Consider the following 15927-nt stretch of genomic DNA (forward strand, 5'->3'; position numbering starts at 1 on the left):
GAAGCACAGACACAACAGACACTGGGGAGGAAGAAAGGAGATGAAGATGGAGAAAGACGATGAAGCACAGACACTGATGTAAACAACAAACAACAAACACATGACATACCAACAAATGTCACCACTTTCCATTCAGGCCTGTATCTGGACGTGAACACTCCACACCCGTACAGTGCTGTGTCATCCTCAGTCAGTCTGTTGAAGCTCACTCTTAACAACCTTCCAGTTGTCTGTGATACTGCAACAGTCTTTTTGGAAATAATGAAGCAGCCGTCCCATTCCACCTTACAGAAGGTCTTGGCGCAGTCTTTGTACTCCTCAGGGTAATGGCAGCTGATGTCCACAGATCCTCCCAGAGCTCCAGTCACTCCATCACACAAAGCTGCCCAATAGTCAGCTAGAAATGGAAAAAAAATCCATTCTTGCTTAAACGGCTTCACATAGCAGCCTAAGCAATACAGTTAAATAATCTCACTTTTAATTGCTGAAGTTCTAAAGATTAAAATCAATCGAGGATGTGTGCACGCTTTGAATAACGAAGTGTAGTTTCATGTTAACTGAGGCAGTGTCATGCATTGCTATTAATACTAAATGGATTTCTGGAGTTAAATAAGAATTATTATCACAAACACGGATCTTTTACTCACTATATTCCATGTGTACTATATTACGGTATAGGGGAAATGTAATGTACTTTTGAAGGAATGTTCTATTTATTTAGCTTCATACGGGTGTTTTGCGTATGGTTTATGCATTGCGGGAGTAAGTCTCTTCACAAATTAAGTTTTGCAGCTAGAGACAGGTAGCTATAACGACATTTCAAAGTTAAAGTCAAAGTCTGCTTTATTGTCAATTTCTTCACATGCCCAGACATACAAAGAGATTGAAATTACGTTTCTCACTATCCCACGGTGAAGACAAGACATATTTTACCAATTAAGTCCACAGACAAGCATAACATTCAAGTAAACAATAAAAAGTAAATAAGAAGGCACATACAATGTAAGAAATAAGAGCAGCAAAATTGGGTTAAAATTGTGCAATTGTGCATAGACAGTCAATATAATAGTGCAAAGTCAGGCCAATAAATGGCTGAGGGTGACCTAAGTAAGCAAGTGGCATAGTGGTGCAAGTTATGTAAGAGCAGCAGAAGTGTTGTGTTTTCAACAGGACATAAACAAAAAGTTGCAAAGTGTACAAGTGTCTATTTTCCATCTTGAATTTTTTTTTTTTTACTTTTTGCTTATGTTTCAACATTTACAGACTCAAAGCAAGTTATTATTACTTCAGCACAGATAAAAGCTCACTTTATTCCACTGAGTGACATTTAATTGATATAATTTAGTGTCGCTATTAACAGTCTGTCCTGTGAATCTACAGAATTGTGTGCATTTATGTTTGAAGGAATTTCTCCATGGCAAATATGTTTTTTTCTGGTAATTTTCTACCAATATACACTCATTTCTTTAACAGATCTTTCAGTGTACAGTTATCTTAAAATGATTATAATGTGAGTTATTGTAAACTTTGTCACAACTTCCTGATTAGTTACGACTGGACTCTGCTGTCCGACACCCTGATATTTGCTGTGTGAAATACATACAAGACTGTTACCTGCGAGCAGGCAGAGGAGAAAGAGCCTCATCTTCAAATAAAGTATGTCAGCTCAGGTAATTTTTACAGCAACTTCTGTCAATGTCTGTGTCTCTGTTTTAGGCGAAGCGTCGTCTGTGTCCGTGTGTCTCTGCTAGCTGAACTCTTCCTGGTTCATCTATTTTTTTGTTGTGTCTTAACACATCTACTAGTGCTGTCATATCAAGATGACTGCATCTTTCTCCCATCACTGGCAAGTTATTCTATTCTATTCCTATTGCACACAAACTCAAACAAACAAACAAACACATAATTATGAAGTCAAGTCAGCGTTGGGACAGTGAGACTGAAAGTTTGAAAGAATGTTTGAGAAAGTGAGACATAAAATATTGAACGTAGATTATGTTGGGTGTTCCAAAGGAAATGGCATAAGTGTGATTTTCTCAACTTCCCTCATCTGTATTATCTCTCCTCTCCTCAAACATTGTTTACAAGATCTCTCTACTCTCTTACATCATGCTACAGTACTACAGAGCTTGATATGTGTAGTAAGCTAAGCTACCAGCTACTCTACAATAAATTCAGCTTTACTACACAGAAGCTACCACCCATAAAAATGTATCAAGCTAAGTTACAAACTGTCAAAAGTAGCTTGACAGGCTACATTAGTAGCTACTTTCAGTTAATCAAACTGCATGCCAAGTCAATGCAATTTTAGTGATCAACACAACTGTCAGTCAGATAAAGGCTAAAATATGATTTGGATGTCGTTGACGTAGCTGGCCTCGACTAAAGTGACATACTTTTGAAGGTATGGCCACAGTTCTCCCCACAGAAACGCTGTTGCTAGAAGGTAGACATTAGATTTCGCCATTGCGTCTGTTGTAGAAGATATTGACAGTGCAATAGCTTTAAAAAACGACCAGAAAACAATGTTAAGGTAATTGTGGAGAAGAAGGATGGTTCGGGTGTTCTTCCTACAGGATTCACCCCCTGTAACGGTTGAAACACGCCCCATAATCACATCCCAGTGGAGCAGGGGGACCAAACCTGAGGAAGACAAAATAACTAAAGAAACTTAATGGATTCATCCATTCATTCATTTGAACTTACAGCAATAGGATAACATTTAAACTACTCATATTTAGCATTTTTACATTTCAGCTAAAAAGCTACAGTTGTTGCATCAGAATAACAATTGATCTATTAACATTTATGAATTTAAGATATAGAGCTACAGTTGAAGCATTACAATAAAATTTAAGCTATTAACATTTAAGCAAGCTACAACAATAGAAAAACACTTAAGGTACAGTGCATAGGAGACTACAGCTAGGAATTAGAACTGCATCTATCAAAACTGACACCCTCCAGTGTTTGACATTAGAGCATGATTAACTTAAGGAAGTTGTGGTTTTGCATTTTATATATTACATTTCAAGCTCATAAATATGCTGTGCTTTATTCAGTAAAGTTACTCTGATGAAGCTCTGGCTGACCGAAACATTGGTTTATCAATTAACTGGCTGTAAGCTAAAACAGACAGTTACCTGTGAGCAGGTAGAGGGTGAAGACAAGGAGCCTCATCTTCAACTGTAGTACCTGAGCTCAGGTACCCTGACTCTCGCCAGATGAATTTCATTCCGCCTAGCTCCACTCATCCATCTGGGATCGATCCATTAGAGTGGTGTTTCAGAAGGCTGGGTCTTATGAAAAAATGCTTGCATATGATTGGATAAGCCACTTGTCCATCATCTATTGACGTGCTACTTCAACTACTCACATCGAAGCCAACCCGTGATGCTGAGAACAGTCTCACAGACGCTTCTACGCTACGTCACATCTATGAAACTCCCGTCCTGCGTCCTGATTGGCTCTACCATAAAATCTGGTGCCAAAATCACTCTCAACGGAAGCGATTCCAGATGGATGTGAGTGGAGCTAGGCGGAGCTAGGCGTAACAAAATTCATCTGGCGAGAGTCAGGTTAGAGCTCAGGTGCTCTCTGTCGGCTGCAGTCAAATGTCTCTTCCTCATTCAGTCGTTTTAGCACATTTATCAGCATGTAATCAAAATGTCTGCATCACTTCTCCATCTCTGGCAAGTTACTGTTCACAAACTTAAAGGTAAACTATGCAGTATTGGCAATTTCCTTACTGTATTTTTGGTTTTTGCTTCTTTTTTGCTGGCTCTGTCATGACGAATGTCTGAGAAACTCCATCGCTACCTGTTTTCTAGCCGGTGCCTGGCGTGTATGTGTATTTGAATGCAGTAAAGCAATTCGTTACACTCATTATACTTCCTGACACTGAGGCCATCGGCCTGCCGGCCCACAGTTGCAAGGATGGTTTTTCCGCTCACAGGCGCTAAGGGGAAGCGAGACGGCCACCATTCAACCCGAAAAAAGTCATATAACCATTCCAATGACTCTGAAGCTGTTAAATGAAGGTAAATTTAGTACTTGCATATTAAGCTAAAAAACCTCCATAGGTTACCTTTAAACAAACTAATTCTGCTTTAAACTAAATAATTCTGCTGCTGCGCTCTGAAAGCAGTTTTGGAATGAAGTCTGAGACAGATGGAGAGAAAGAGAGCAGGAGGATATATTGTATGTTAGAATGAAAACAACATAAGTCTGATTCTCTCTCAAATTTTTGATAGCACCCTGGCTGTATAAGAAGTTTGTGTTCTTGTTTGCTTGTTGTGCTCTTGTTTAACTGTTGCAAACCCGAAGTTACAAAAGACGCCCATTTCAAAGAACTGACCTGTGTTGGTGGTGTTGCTGACTGAAGAGAGCTGTGACTGTCTGATATATTGTGTTTCTTTATTCCTTTAATGTGATGTAATATTAAAGGACAAGTTTGGTATTTTACACTTAAAGCCCTGTTTTCAGATAGTTATGATTAAATAAACTGGGGAACATAGGGATGACCCCACAAAATGTCAACCTTACCCCAAGTTCTTCCAACTCTGTCGTCCCAGGAGGTAATGTGGGAACCGCTGTATTTCTCAGGCGAAAGAGCTTTTTGGGCGATTTATTTCGACCTCCAGCAAAGTTCAGTAAAATGCAGACCGCAGAGACACGGTGATCAGCTTTCTGCAGATTCTCAACAGGTGTGCTCACATCCAACCCCAGAAATTCCAGCCACAACTTTAGCCTTTCTGGATCGTTGAAAAGAAGTCTGTGACAACTTCTTTTTGCTATGAATTTTCCCGCAATTTGGAACTGCACAAAATCGCCTCATTTTTAGCTGTCTGTTGCAAAATACTGTAACAAACTGCAAAGTTGTCTCAGAATGGTTTTATTGGTTACGCACCAAAAGACACGAATGTCATTACACAAGCAACACAAGGGAGGTCAATTAAACAAGCACGATACACAAACAGGGTAGTCACATACAATACACGGGGTAAACACATGAGGTACAACATAAAGAAAGACTATACCAGCTAACACATACATGACAAGGTAAACGCAATTACTCTCACTAAAACTAACATCAACATTACACACACACACATATACTGCACAGCACCATGGGAGTTCAGTCATGAACCAGCTAGGCTCAATTCACTACAATACTTCAAGACAGCGATCTTCTGCTTCTTCTGTGTATTCAATGAAATGCCAGTGGTTTGCTTGTAATTGGCAAGACAGTGTAAGGTGCATTATCGCCACCAACTGGGCTGGAGTGTCTATTACTCAAGCTCTCAACGGAATAATGGATAGAGTGGCGAAGTCCCGCCCCTTCTACTTCCGGTCCATGGGACCTATCTTTCAAAAAATTATGAACGGGAGTTATTGGAGAGACAATTATTTTTTGGTCCAGTTTGAATTGTGCCACGAATTTCACATGTGTGTAAATTTAAAAGATAATTTTTCACGTCAAGAAAGTACTGTTGTTCGATAGACTTCAAAAGTTATGTTGGTTTTGTGCGAATCCACTCAGTGGACTACGCCTCTCGTCTCGAACGATGTACGTCACCAACGTAATGAAACGATAAGAGCTGTTATGCTAGTTAACGGTTGCATCTTGCTGCCTGCTATGTCACTTAACAGTATGTAATGTACTGTACAGTCTATGGACGAATACAATTTACCTGATGTATTTAATCCTCTGACTCATGGTATTTTCTTCGGCAAGGAAAGCCCAATTAAGACCTGTTGCTGGTATGCTTGTACAATCTAGTGTGGCTGTGAATGAGCTAACGTCACTAGCGCGACTGATGGGTTTGTAGTCGTTGGAATTACGATCTTTCACAATGTTGTAATTCAATAGTTACGAAACAAACTGCAAATGTCTTTACATGAAAAATTGTCTTTAAAATTGACAAACATCATATGGATAATTCAAGGCACAAGTCAACCGGGACCAGAAAATAATTTCTTTTTCGCCATAGACTGCCGTTCAATTTTTTTTGAAAGATAGGTCCCATGGAGGCAAACGGAAGGGGCGGGACTTCACCACTCTATGGGTGTGAGGCCCCCATTACACACACACACACACACACAGATTAATAACTCATTGGTTTATTCCAAAACAAGATTGGCATTACAGCATTACAACGAAGGCTTGGGTCTGATTCCATCGTGTTGCGGCCCAAGCTAGGATGATCTAAAGCAGTGGATTATTAAAGCAGTAGATTATTAAAGCAGTGGTGTATTACAGTGGAGTTGAGGTTGGGTTAAACCCGATTCTGGAGATTCACACACTAATGCAGTTAGGCTTGTGGCATAGCTCAAGATTTTAAACTTCAATTATTAATAAACAATATTGTTATTTCACATTAATATACATTGTCGGTAGACAATAATAGTCTTAGCGGAAGATCACATGCATGTTAACATCTAGGGTAAAAACCCTAGGTAGGGTAGGTTACCAATCAGTTAAAGTTTACAAAACAGGTTTGTTTCTGCGTACCCTAGATCAAAGATTACAGCATTTTGAAGATGATAACAAGTGGAGTGTCACACAGTAGGATTTTGTGCTCTTTAGAGCATATTTATCTGAAAGTAATTGTGAAAGATATTACAATTTTGTCTCATTCTATTGTTGTTTTTTATACATATATTACTTTGTTTTGACATGAAAATGAAGGAAAAAACTATCTAAAGGGTTTTTAGGAAACTTTTAAAATAAGATGTTCTGTAACTCTGTTACCATAACTGTGTTACCATGAAATGCTGTCCAATGGCATTAAGCCCAAAAATGAAGATAATTTCCAAAAGAATCTTGGTAGGACACTTGGTTTATTATGACCGCCGCGCAGCGAAGCGACGGTCATATAGGGTTAGTCAGATTTTTTTTTTTTTTTTGCATGTCCAAATTTCCGTTAAGGATTCCCGGGACACTGAAAGACCGGGGTAGACGAAACTTGGTGGGCATGTAACCCCATATGGATAGCATGGAACCATCGTTTTTCGTTTTGATCTGTAGCCCCTCCGCTGGACTGCAACCCCCGAAAGGAGGGTAGGGCAGACACAGTTTTCTGTGAATATCTCAAGAACCGTAAGGTTTAGGAGGAGGGGTTCAGGCTCTGATAGATTGGAGCTCCTTCCACAATGTTGGAAGGAGCTACATCATCTCTTGTTGTATCATTCACATAATCTGCAATTCTCTAAAACACAACCACACAGACCATTCACTCAGCATGCAATTGACTTACATCTCTTTCTCTCTCCCCCCCTTCTCTCTCTCTCTCAATCTCAAGAATGAATTTGGTTCTTCACACAATGAATGGATGATGGACATGTATGTGTATGTGAAAAGAAAACATGTCAAGTTGGAAAACGCTATAGCTACTAAGATGCATTCCTTATTGACTCACTCCATGTCTGCTCACCTGTGCATTGTTACATCTGTTCATAGGGTACACAGTTGCAGTAGGATCTGTTGAAGAGACATTTTTCACTTTGTTTTGTATGTATTTTCCTTTTTGACAAATCAGTAATACAATGGCTGTGCTGAGCAATATTCAGACCCAAAGCATTACCCCAATACACATTAATGTCATCAATGTGTGTAGCGTTTCTGTGTAAGGTTTCGCATGTTTGCACCTGTGTAAAATGGAAAAATGCGAAAAAGAATGTCTGACCAACCTGGAATGTTTATTCTGTTCCTGTAGAGCTTGAAGGCTACAGCTCCCACCACCACCACCGCCACCATCACCATGGTCACAGAGAGGATTATGGGGGGTACTGAGAAAACACAAGCGGCATTTGCATATGAAATAACAGTGTCAACAGTACGGAAACATGATGTTGCCTTTATGGTATGAAATAATTGTTACCATGATAATGTAGAGCCTCCTTTTCTTGTGCAGGTGGAATCGTTGTCACATATGGGAATATTCTATTTCCAGTGGTACCTTCCAATTCATGATTAGGAATCAGGGTGGGCTTCACGGTGGCTATGCCCACGCCATGTTATAGTGAACATAAAGAAATTCAGCTTCAGTCTGGATGATTGGAACTATATTGGGACAAAGCACAGGCGACGCACTGCTACTTGGGCACAGAGATTGTCCATGCTTTGGTGAGTGAGACAAGGTACTCATGTGTCGCGTGATATCTCTGTACCCAAGTAGTGTGCTTCGCCTCAATATAGTCCCAAGTAAATAATCACCCACTTCTTGGAGTTTACCGACTGTGCATCTTCAGTTTTAACTTGACGTGAAGTCATAATCCCATAGCCTACTTCATTCGAATCTGTCTATTTGCCTGTCTCTTGATTTGTTTGTAATAGAGGCTGGTATTGTTATAGCAATCAGAAGGTCAATGAGAAAGTCCACATTCTACGTTCAATCTAAATTAAAGAGGGGGTGGATGAGTATGGTTCTATTTTAAATAAATCACACCTCTTTCATAAGGCCGCGTTGGTTCCGAACTTTCCCGCTGTGGGTGTGACAGAAGCGGGAATGAGAGAATACGCATAATACATTATAGTGTGTAAAAAAAAAGCTTACACACGAATGGGAGAATTCCCCCCTTTGGTTTTACTGTATGTTTTTCTCTATGCATTAAAAAGTTTCGGTATCAGTAATACATTCATATAATGGATTAGGCTTCTATATGCTTGTGTTCACACAAATAATGACTAGTCTGATTACTTTCCAAAAATAATTCAGTGGAAATGCATGGATTCCAGTTTCTTCCAGTAGCAGCAACTGGAATCCATGCATTTCCACTGAATTATTTTTGGAATCTGATCCCTTATCTTACCTGTTCATTCTTACTCGTTGCTTGACTTATCGTGACTAAATTCAAGATGACTGCAAACGCTAAACTTCGTGAAGATACTGTCTGTATAAATTGTCTTGTAAGTAAACTACCAGTGCTTTTTCAAAGTTCTCAATGTCTCGTTTTAAATGTCAGGGCCCTCGGAAGTCTACCAATGAAGTGTGGAGATACATTGAGCCTCGTAAATGGGTGTAAAACAGTGATTTATTTGCATGGCTAGCCCGATGCCGAAGCACCACTATTGAAAAAGCTGTTGGTAGCATCGGCTAACTAGCGCCAGATGTTGGAGTGCAGGGGACAAGCCGAGATGGGCTATGAGACATACGTTCACACTCGGTATCATGTTTCAATACACTTTAGGTCAATATCACACTGGAATTCTCCTTTAAGAATTCTGCTGCTGGGCTCTGAAGTTAGTTTTGGAATGAAGTCTGTGACATAGAGAGGAAGAGAAGGAGGATTTGTAGTAGTCTATGTTGTAAAGGAAAAGACATAAGTATGATTCTGTGCCATTTGAGTGCATCCTGGCTGTATTTGAAGTTTGTGTCATGTTCTTGTTTAACTGTTGCGAAGCCGTCATACTTCTATTTTTTGACGTCTTAACCATAGGTCACAAAAGACGCCCATTTCAAAGAACTGTCCTGTGTTGGTGTTGCTGAGAAGAGAGCTGTGACTTGAACATTTTGGAAAGAGTGTTTGTGACAGAGAAAGAGAGAAGAATGACATTGTATGTTGTAAAGGTGTGTTTCTCTCTCATTTGATTTTAAATTTAAAAAAAAAATCCTCACAGGTCACAAAAGACCCAACCCATTTCAAAGAACTGTGCTGTATAAGATGGAAAGAAAGTCCATGGAAGTGTATCACATTTCATAGACAGAACAATTCAATCTGTTTTGCTTAAATGAGGGTGGAGAGTCAAAGCAAGGCACAGAAAGTTTATTGATGTATGAGATCTGTTTTTTATCTGTGAGGTACGTCAGTGGTTTGTGGTGTAACACGTGGTGTAACACGTACATCAACACATGAAGAGGTCAGCAGAACTTCTCCATCTGGCAAGTTACAGTGCAGATACTCAAACAAGTAAACAAACAAACAAACAAATAATCATGAAGTCAAAACAATGATGAAGAGTGAGAGTCTGTGACAGACTGATAGAGCTAGACATTTCTTATAGGCTGTGCAATGTTATTGTATTGTATGTTTGTTTCATCTTCTCTCTCCCTCTCTGCCATGAGAGACAGACAGAGAAAGAGAATTCATACAAAAATCACACATACACATATCCACACCCACACGCCTTCAACCTGTCAAAAAATTTCATAAAACAATAAATAAGTGTAGGCAGTCCTTAGGAAAGATGAAACATCTAAATATGTACATAAAAAAAAATCCATCATATCGTGGCCATGTAGGGAACATTAACACTAGGGTTTATTGTTTTTATCTTTTTTTGTAACACAACACATAACATGCAGCTAAGCCCATGTTGTTTTTCTGCCTTAATGCAAATATGTATTGACAAAGTTCAGAAAGTGATAGAAAATTAGACCAATATTATAGGCTATGTAACATTATAGTATTATGTTTTTATATCTTTCTCGTGGAGAACGAGAGAGAGAGAGAGAGAGAGAGAGAGATAATCAGTTCATAAACTATTTTACATCAGGGGTTTGTGGTTTAACACGTACGTACATCAGCACATGAAGAGGTCAGCAGAACTTCTCCAACTGGCAAGTTAGAGTACAGAGGGGTATTCCAGAAAGCAGTTAGCTTTCTGGGTATGTTAACCCAGAGTTAGCGGTAAACCTGGGATTTCAGTTCCAGAAAGCTCAAAAATGACCAGGCTATGTAAGTAACTATGGTAACATAGGCTCTGAACTGAACTGGGTATGTAAACCCAGAGTAAGCGGTAAACCTGGGATTTCAGTTCCAGAAAGCTCAAAAAAAATGATCATGGCTATCTGAACTGAACTATGGTAACCTGGGATTTCAGTTCCAGAAAAGCTCAAAAATAGGCTATCTAAGAACTATTAAGGCTCTGAACTTAACCTGGTAGGGGGGTAGGTTTTGTTCAGGTTATGTTCAATTATGTTCGGTTATTTTAGTGCATGTTCAATCAGGCCGCTATTTTTACACTTGTCACACAATGGCGTTTGACAGGTCCGATTGACAAAGAAGCACAAAATCATGTAATATTCATCCGTGCAATTCACTGTGAGAGGGCAATAAGACCACGACATCACATGAGAGAGTGAGTCACATAGAGTTTTTCAGCTGAATCCTAAATATAGGCTATAGGCTTGAAAAGCATTCTCCATCCCTACATTACACATGGTGCTAGCTAGCCTACACCATAGTGGACATTTGTCTTTGGCCCACCAGACAGATGGACAAACAACATCTCAGACACATTGAAGATATAATTAAAACAAGTACAGTAGCCTACAAAAAAGGGAAAACATATAGAAAACTAATAAATACGTTTAAATAAAGACTGCATAACAGCTGTCATGCAGGTAGGGCTATGCGTGTTGTCACTAAGTTTGGTTAAGAATGCTGATGGCATTTTGGATAAAATAGTTTTTAATAGGCTACACACGCGCTCTCCGACTGGGAGTTTTTGTAGTGTCGGTCGGTGCGTAAAGTTTGCCTTTGGCGCTTAAAGCAGTTTATTCGTTTTCATGGACACAAACCCACGAGGATCATTAGTACCCAACTGGCAGGTCAGCATCACTTAATGTGGACCGACGATAGGCTGTCTTAGCTGGTGAGCTTCAATTAACGGGCTTTGGCTTTTTCAGAATGTCCTTATGGTCGAATGGATAGGTCATAGGCCACTTCTCTTTTTATATGTGATTATGCTTCACATCTTATCACAAACGTGGAGGCGAAATGGCAGGGCCCAGTAGACCACCTACACGATGCCAGGAATGATGTAGCCTATCCGGGAGGCTAATTTGAGCGACACATTTCAACAGGGTGCGTTAGGGCAGGCCTTCACCTTACTAGAATATTATCAGATCCACTACAGACTTATTAATGTGTAGGCTGTAACTTAATGTTATATGCTTAAATTACAGGACAACTTGATGGATATGCTACTGGGGATAGAGGATAGGCTACCCATGCCTTCCGACATTCATCACCCTTCCGATGCTGGAGCGCAAAGGTTTAACTTGGCCCACAGCTGCAGAACCCGCGTTAAAATAGAAAATTACATTTGTGAATCTCAAGGAGTCTATGGCCCACTCAATCTGTGACAAGGTAGACTAGTTTAAGAAAGCATCATTCAAAGCAGTCAATACAATACGTAATGTCCACTAAATTATTTAATTGTGCTTTTGACATAGGCTATCCTAAACGTGCATTATTTACACGGACAGTTAGGCTATTCTCTGTCAAGCAAGGTCTCGTTCCTTGGCAGATGCTCAAGTATTGCTCTTTTTTTGTTATCACAGTTCTCTCCTCCTCGTAAGCCTCGAGGAGAACTTGCTACTCCGCCTCTGAAAAATACGGTGCTCTTCGTTTCGCCGGTTTCACTCATGGTTTCGACTCTCAATAGATGATGCCTTTATAAGTTCGGGCTGTGGAACGCACAACTTCGAGGTTATCTAACACAGGGTTGATTGAACTAACTGGTAACCCGGTGTTTTGGAACCGACAGCTCGAGTTTAGTCGCCACTGGTTCAGACAACCCAGAGGTTAAGTTTTATCTCAGTGTTTGTTAAACCTCCTTTCTGGAATACCCCACAGATGCTCAAACAAGTAAACAAACCCACAAACAAACAAACAAATAATCATGAAGTCAAAACCATGACAGAGAGTGAGAGTTTGTGACAGATTGAAGAATGTGATAGAACTAGACATCTCTTATAGGCTATGTAAGTTTATTGTATTGTATGTTTGTTTCTCTTTCTCTCTCCCTCTCTCTGTCATGAGAGACAGACAGGAAAAGAGAGAGAGAGCATTGTCATTATTCTTGAGATAACATAAACTATTGAATGCTACAGTTTCCCTTTTCTATACAGAAGTGGTGTCAAAAGCAGTAGTATGCACAGAGGTGAGTGTGGCATCAGAGGGGATTGTGGGTAATTGCGCTGTAGTATACACAGAGGTGAGTGTGGCATCAGAGGGGATTGTGGGTAATTGCGCTGTAGTACAAACAGGGTTGGCCGTAACACCTGGAGACTGACCAGTCTCTCCAATCTCCTCGTATATGCGGGTGCTGCAAGCCTATTAGATAGGTAAAGGGATGTGTGTGTGTGTAGAGAGAAAGAGAGAGATAGAAAAAAAGAGAGAGAATGAAATTTAATGACTACAACCTTGTTATGTAAAACTATAGGGACTTACCCTAGCGTATTCAGTTTGCTCACCTCCATACTGTCAACTCTCAAGTTAGAGGCTGCTTCAAATCCTGCTGCATACACCAAAACAAACATAGAGACAGAATAAATAACCAAATAAAGTAAGGTAAATAAATAGGTCATGTGAGAGTGAGATTTTTGGTAAGCAGTAAATAGTCACTTTAGTTAGCATTACATAGGTGTGTGTGTGTGTGTTGTTTACCATGGAACCTTTAATATGCCATCACTCTCATCATCATCATCATCATCATCATCATTATCATCATCATCATTGTCAACAACAACAAAAACAACAAATACAAGGACTAAAGTGTTACAGTGAAGTATGTTATCCCATCTTAGTTAATGTACTTATATCTAGGCATAGATAATGTGGTATTTGCAGTATTAAAGATGAATGGATGGACAGAGTAGTTTACCTTTTTCTCTGAATTATGTTAATACTGTAGACTGTTTTTCAACTTTGGTATGTAAACAAACATGTTCAGCTTCTAATGAATATAAATAACATGACTAATTTTAGCAGATATTTTGGACCTTTCATGCTTATATCGCATGCAAATGAATAATTATGTTAGTTTCATGTTGATCTGTTGCCTTAGGGCTGAGCTACACCAGGTGCGTAACTGAAGCGTTCCGTTCGCGATGCAACAATTAGCTTCCATTATAATCAATGGAAGTAGCTACACCAGACGTGACAGTGGGGCGTACGTTCGAAAAAAATAGACCATTCATCTAAAATGGATTTTACGCGTTGCAAACGGAACGCTTCAGTTACGCGCCTGGTGTAGCTCATACCTTACAGCTCACAGTTAAGTGGTATACTCCTCTGTGCACATTACCATGTGGTGAATATCTGCGTCATAGACCTCTGAAGTTGGCCTACAAAAAAGCTGCCATTTTTGACATCCGGTATCTGATATTTTTCATATGGGGAAAATAACATGGGGATTTTGAATTATCGCACCTGTTAAACGCTCGCGGGGATGAAAACGTCTGAAATGCAGACATTTTCCTGAACACACTTTTATCCTCTGCCTTTGATTGGATACTATGATCTCCGGTATACGCGAAGGCGGCACACTTATATTTTTGCTACCTCAGAGCTAACTTGCAATGCAACTTGCCATAGGTTCTGGTCCGGTTCTGCTCCCACCTACTTGAATGCCCTCATACAGACTTACACTACCTCCAGACCGCTGCAGCTCTCCTCTGCAAGGACGAATCCAGCGCGCCTCAGCTCCTCTACCACCGGCACGCTCAAGCCAATCCAAACTTTTATCATCTGTTGTTCCTCGTTGGTGGAACACACTGCCAGTTCCTACAAGGGCAGGGACATCCTTTTCCACTTTCAAAAAACTCCTGAAGACCCAGCTCTTTAGAGAACACCTACTCTCATAGCAACACTTACAACAAGTCTTACTGATCCTAGCACTCACCAGCCGCTTTAAACTGACAAGTAACTGTTAAAAACAGCAGCACTCACCGGCACTTATTTCTTACTGTACTCTAATGTTTTTTTTTAAACTGTCCTAAAATTGTGAGAATTGTTCTAAAACTTACTGTTTACCATGTTGTTAGCCCGCTTTGGTTATGCCGCCAGCCAAATGTAATGTAATGTAATGTAATGTAATAGGTAGTTAACTTCAATTAACAACCGGATCTCGGCCACCAGGAGCCTCATGTACAAAGACTTGCGTGGATTTCATACTAAAACATTGCGTACGTGCAAACCTGAAAAGTAGCGTACTGTACGCACAAAAAAATCCTGATGTATGAAACTGTGCGTACGCAGCATTCCATGCTGCTTTTCTTTGTACATCCCAATTAACGTGAAATTAAGTGTACATGCACGAGCATTACACTCCACCCTCTCTCCTCCCTCAATCACACTCATTTTAATATGCTAACTAGAAGGCCACTCGAGAGCGCAGACCTCCTCGAAGACAAAATGGCCTATCCCGCAATATTAATCACAATGAAAACTCATTTGTGGATCCATTCATACTCGAACCTGCTCCAAAGATTAATAATTGAAATCATCAAATTAATAAAAAAAAAGTTTATCTCCAGCGAATGCGAGGTAGAAGTGTTTATCCGACGAAATGGCAAGAATCTTACGTCTTTATCATCTGTAATTAATAACAAAAAACAGTAGTGGCAGAGCGTGGCAGTGGCTAGGCTATAGGGTCAGAGACCGTGGCAGAATTATTGGTCAGTCTGCAAGTAGGTGACAGGGTTCGCATTACTGCGTTTGATGAATTTGAACCATTAAAACACAACTGCATTAATTAAAAAAACATTAAATCAATCGTGTCCAATTAGGCTACTACGCATCGCGCACTCGAGGTGGAATAAACTTTGATCCAGGCCACATCGCCACAACATTACGATTTCTGGATCATATCCCTATATTTGCACACAAGTGCGACAACAATAATGCGAATGCTTACTCAGGGAAAGTCAAAGTATCCTATGCAGTCAATCACACTAAGGGAAATATAGCTTATATCGGCTTTATTAGTCAGCCTGATCCTGTCTATTTCTTTCAAATCTATCGGATATATGAAGGGTGCATTTTTAAGGCATGGGCAAATGCGTGAATAGGTCTTCAAAATCTGAAATGTTTTAAGCCAGTCATTTTAACCAAAATTTGTAGGTATCCTTTAATTCTGATCCTCTAACAGTTGTCATCATTAGATAGGTTGTTGCATAACTTAGTATAATTTGA

General features: G+C 39.8%; 1 long non-coding RNA gene across 1 annotated transcript; it reads right to left on the bottom strand.

Annotated features, from left to right (window-relative positions):
* Positions 1-12700: 12700 nt before the first annotated feature.
* LOC125298582 lies at positions 12701-13768 on the bottom strand. Its single transcript, XR_007194228.1, has 3 exons — positions 13616-13768; positions 13206-13249; positions 12701-13065 (listed from the first exon to the last, which is right to left on the bottom strand). It is a non-coding gene; the product is annotated as an uncharacterized LOC125298582 (long non-coding RNA).
* Between the last annotated feature and the right edge of the window lie 2159 nt (positions 13769-15927).

The sequence above is a fragment of the Alosa alosa genome, chromosome 7, assembly GCF_017589495.1.
Source record: "Alosa alosa isolate M-15738 ecotype Scorff River chromosome 7, AALO_Geno_1.1, whole genome shotgun sequence".
NCBI lineage: Eukaryota > Metazoa > Chordata > Actinopteri > Clupeiformes > Clupeidae > Alosa > Alosa alosa.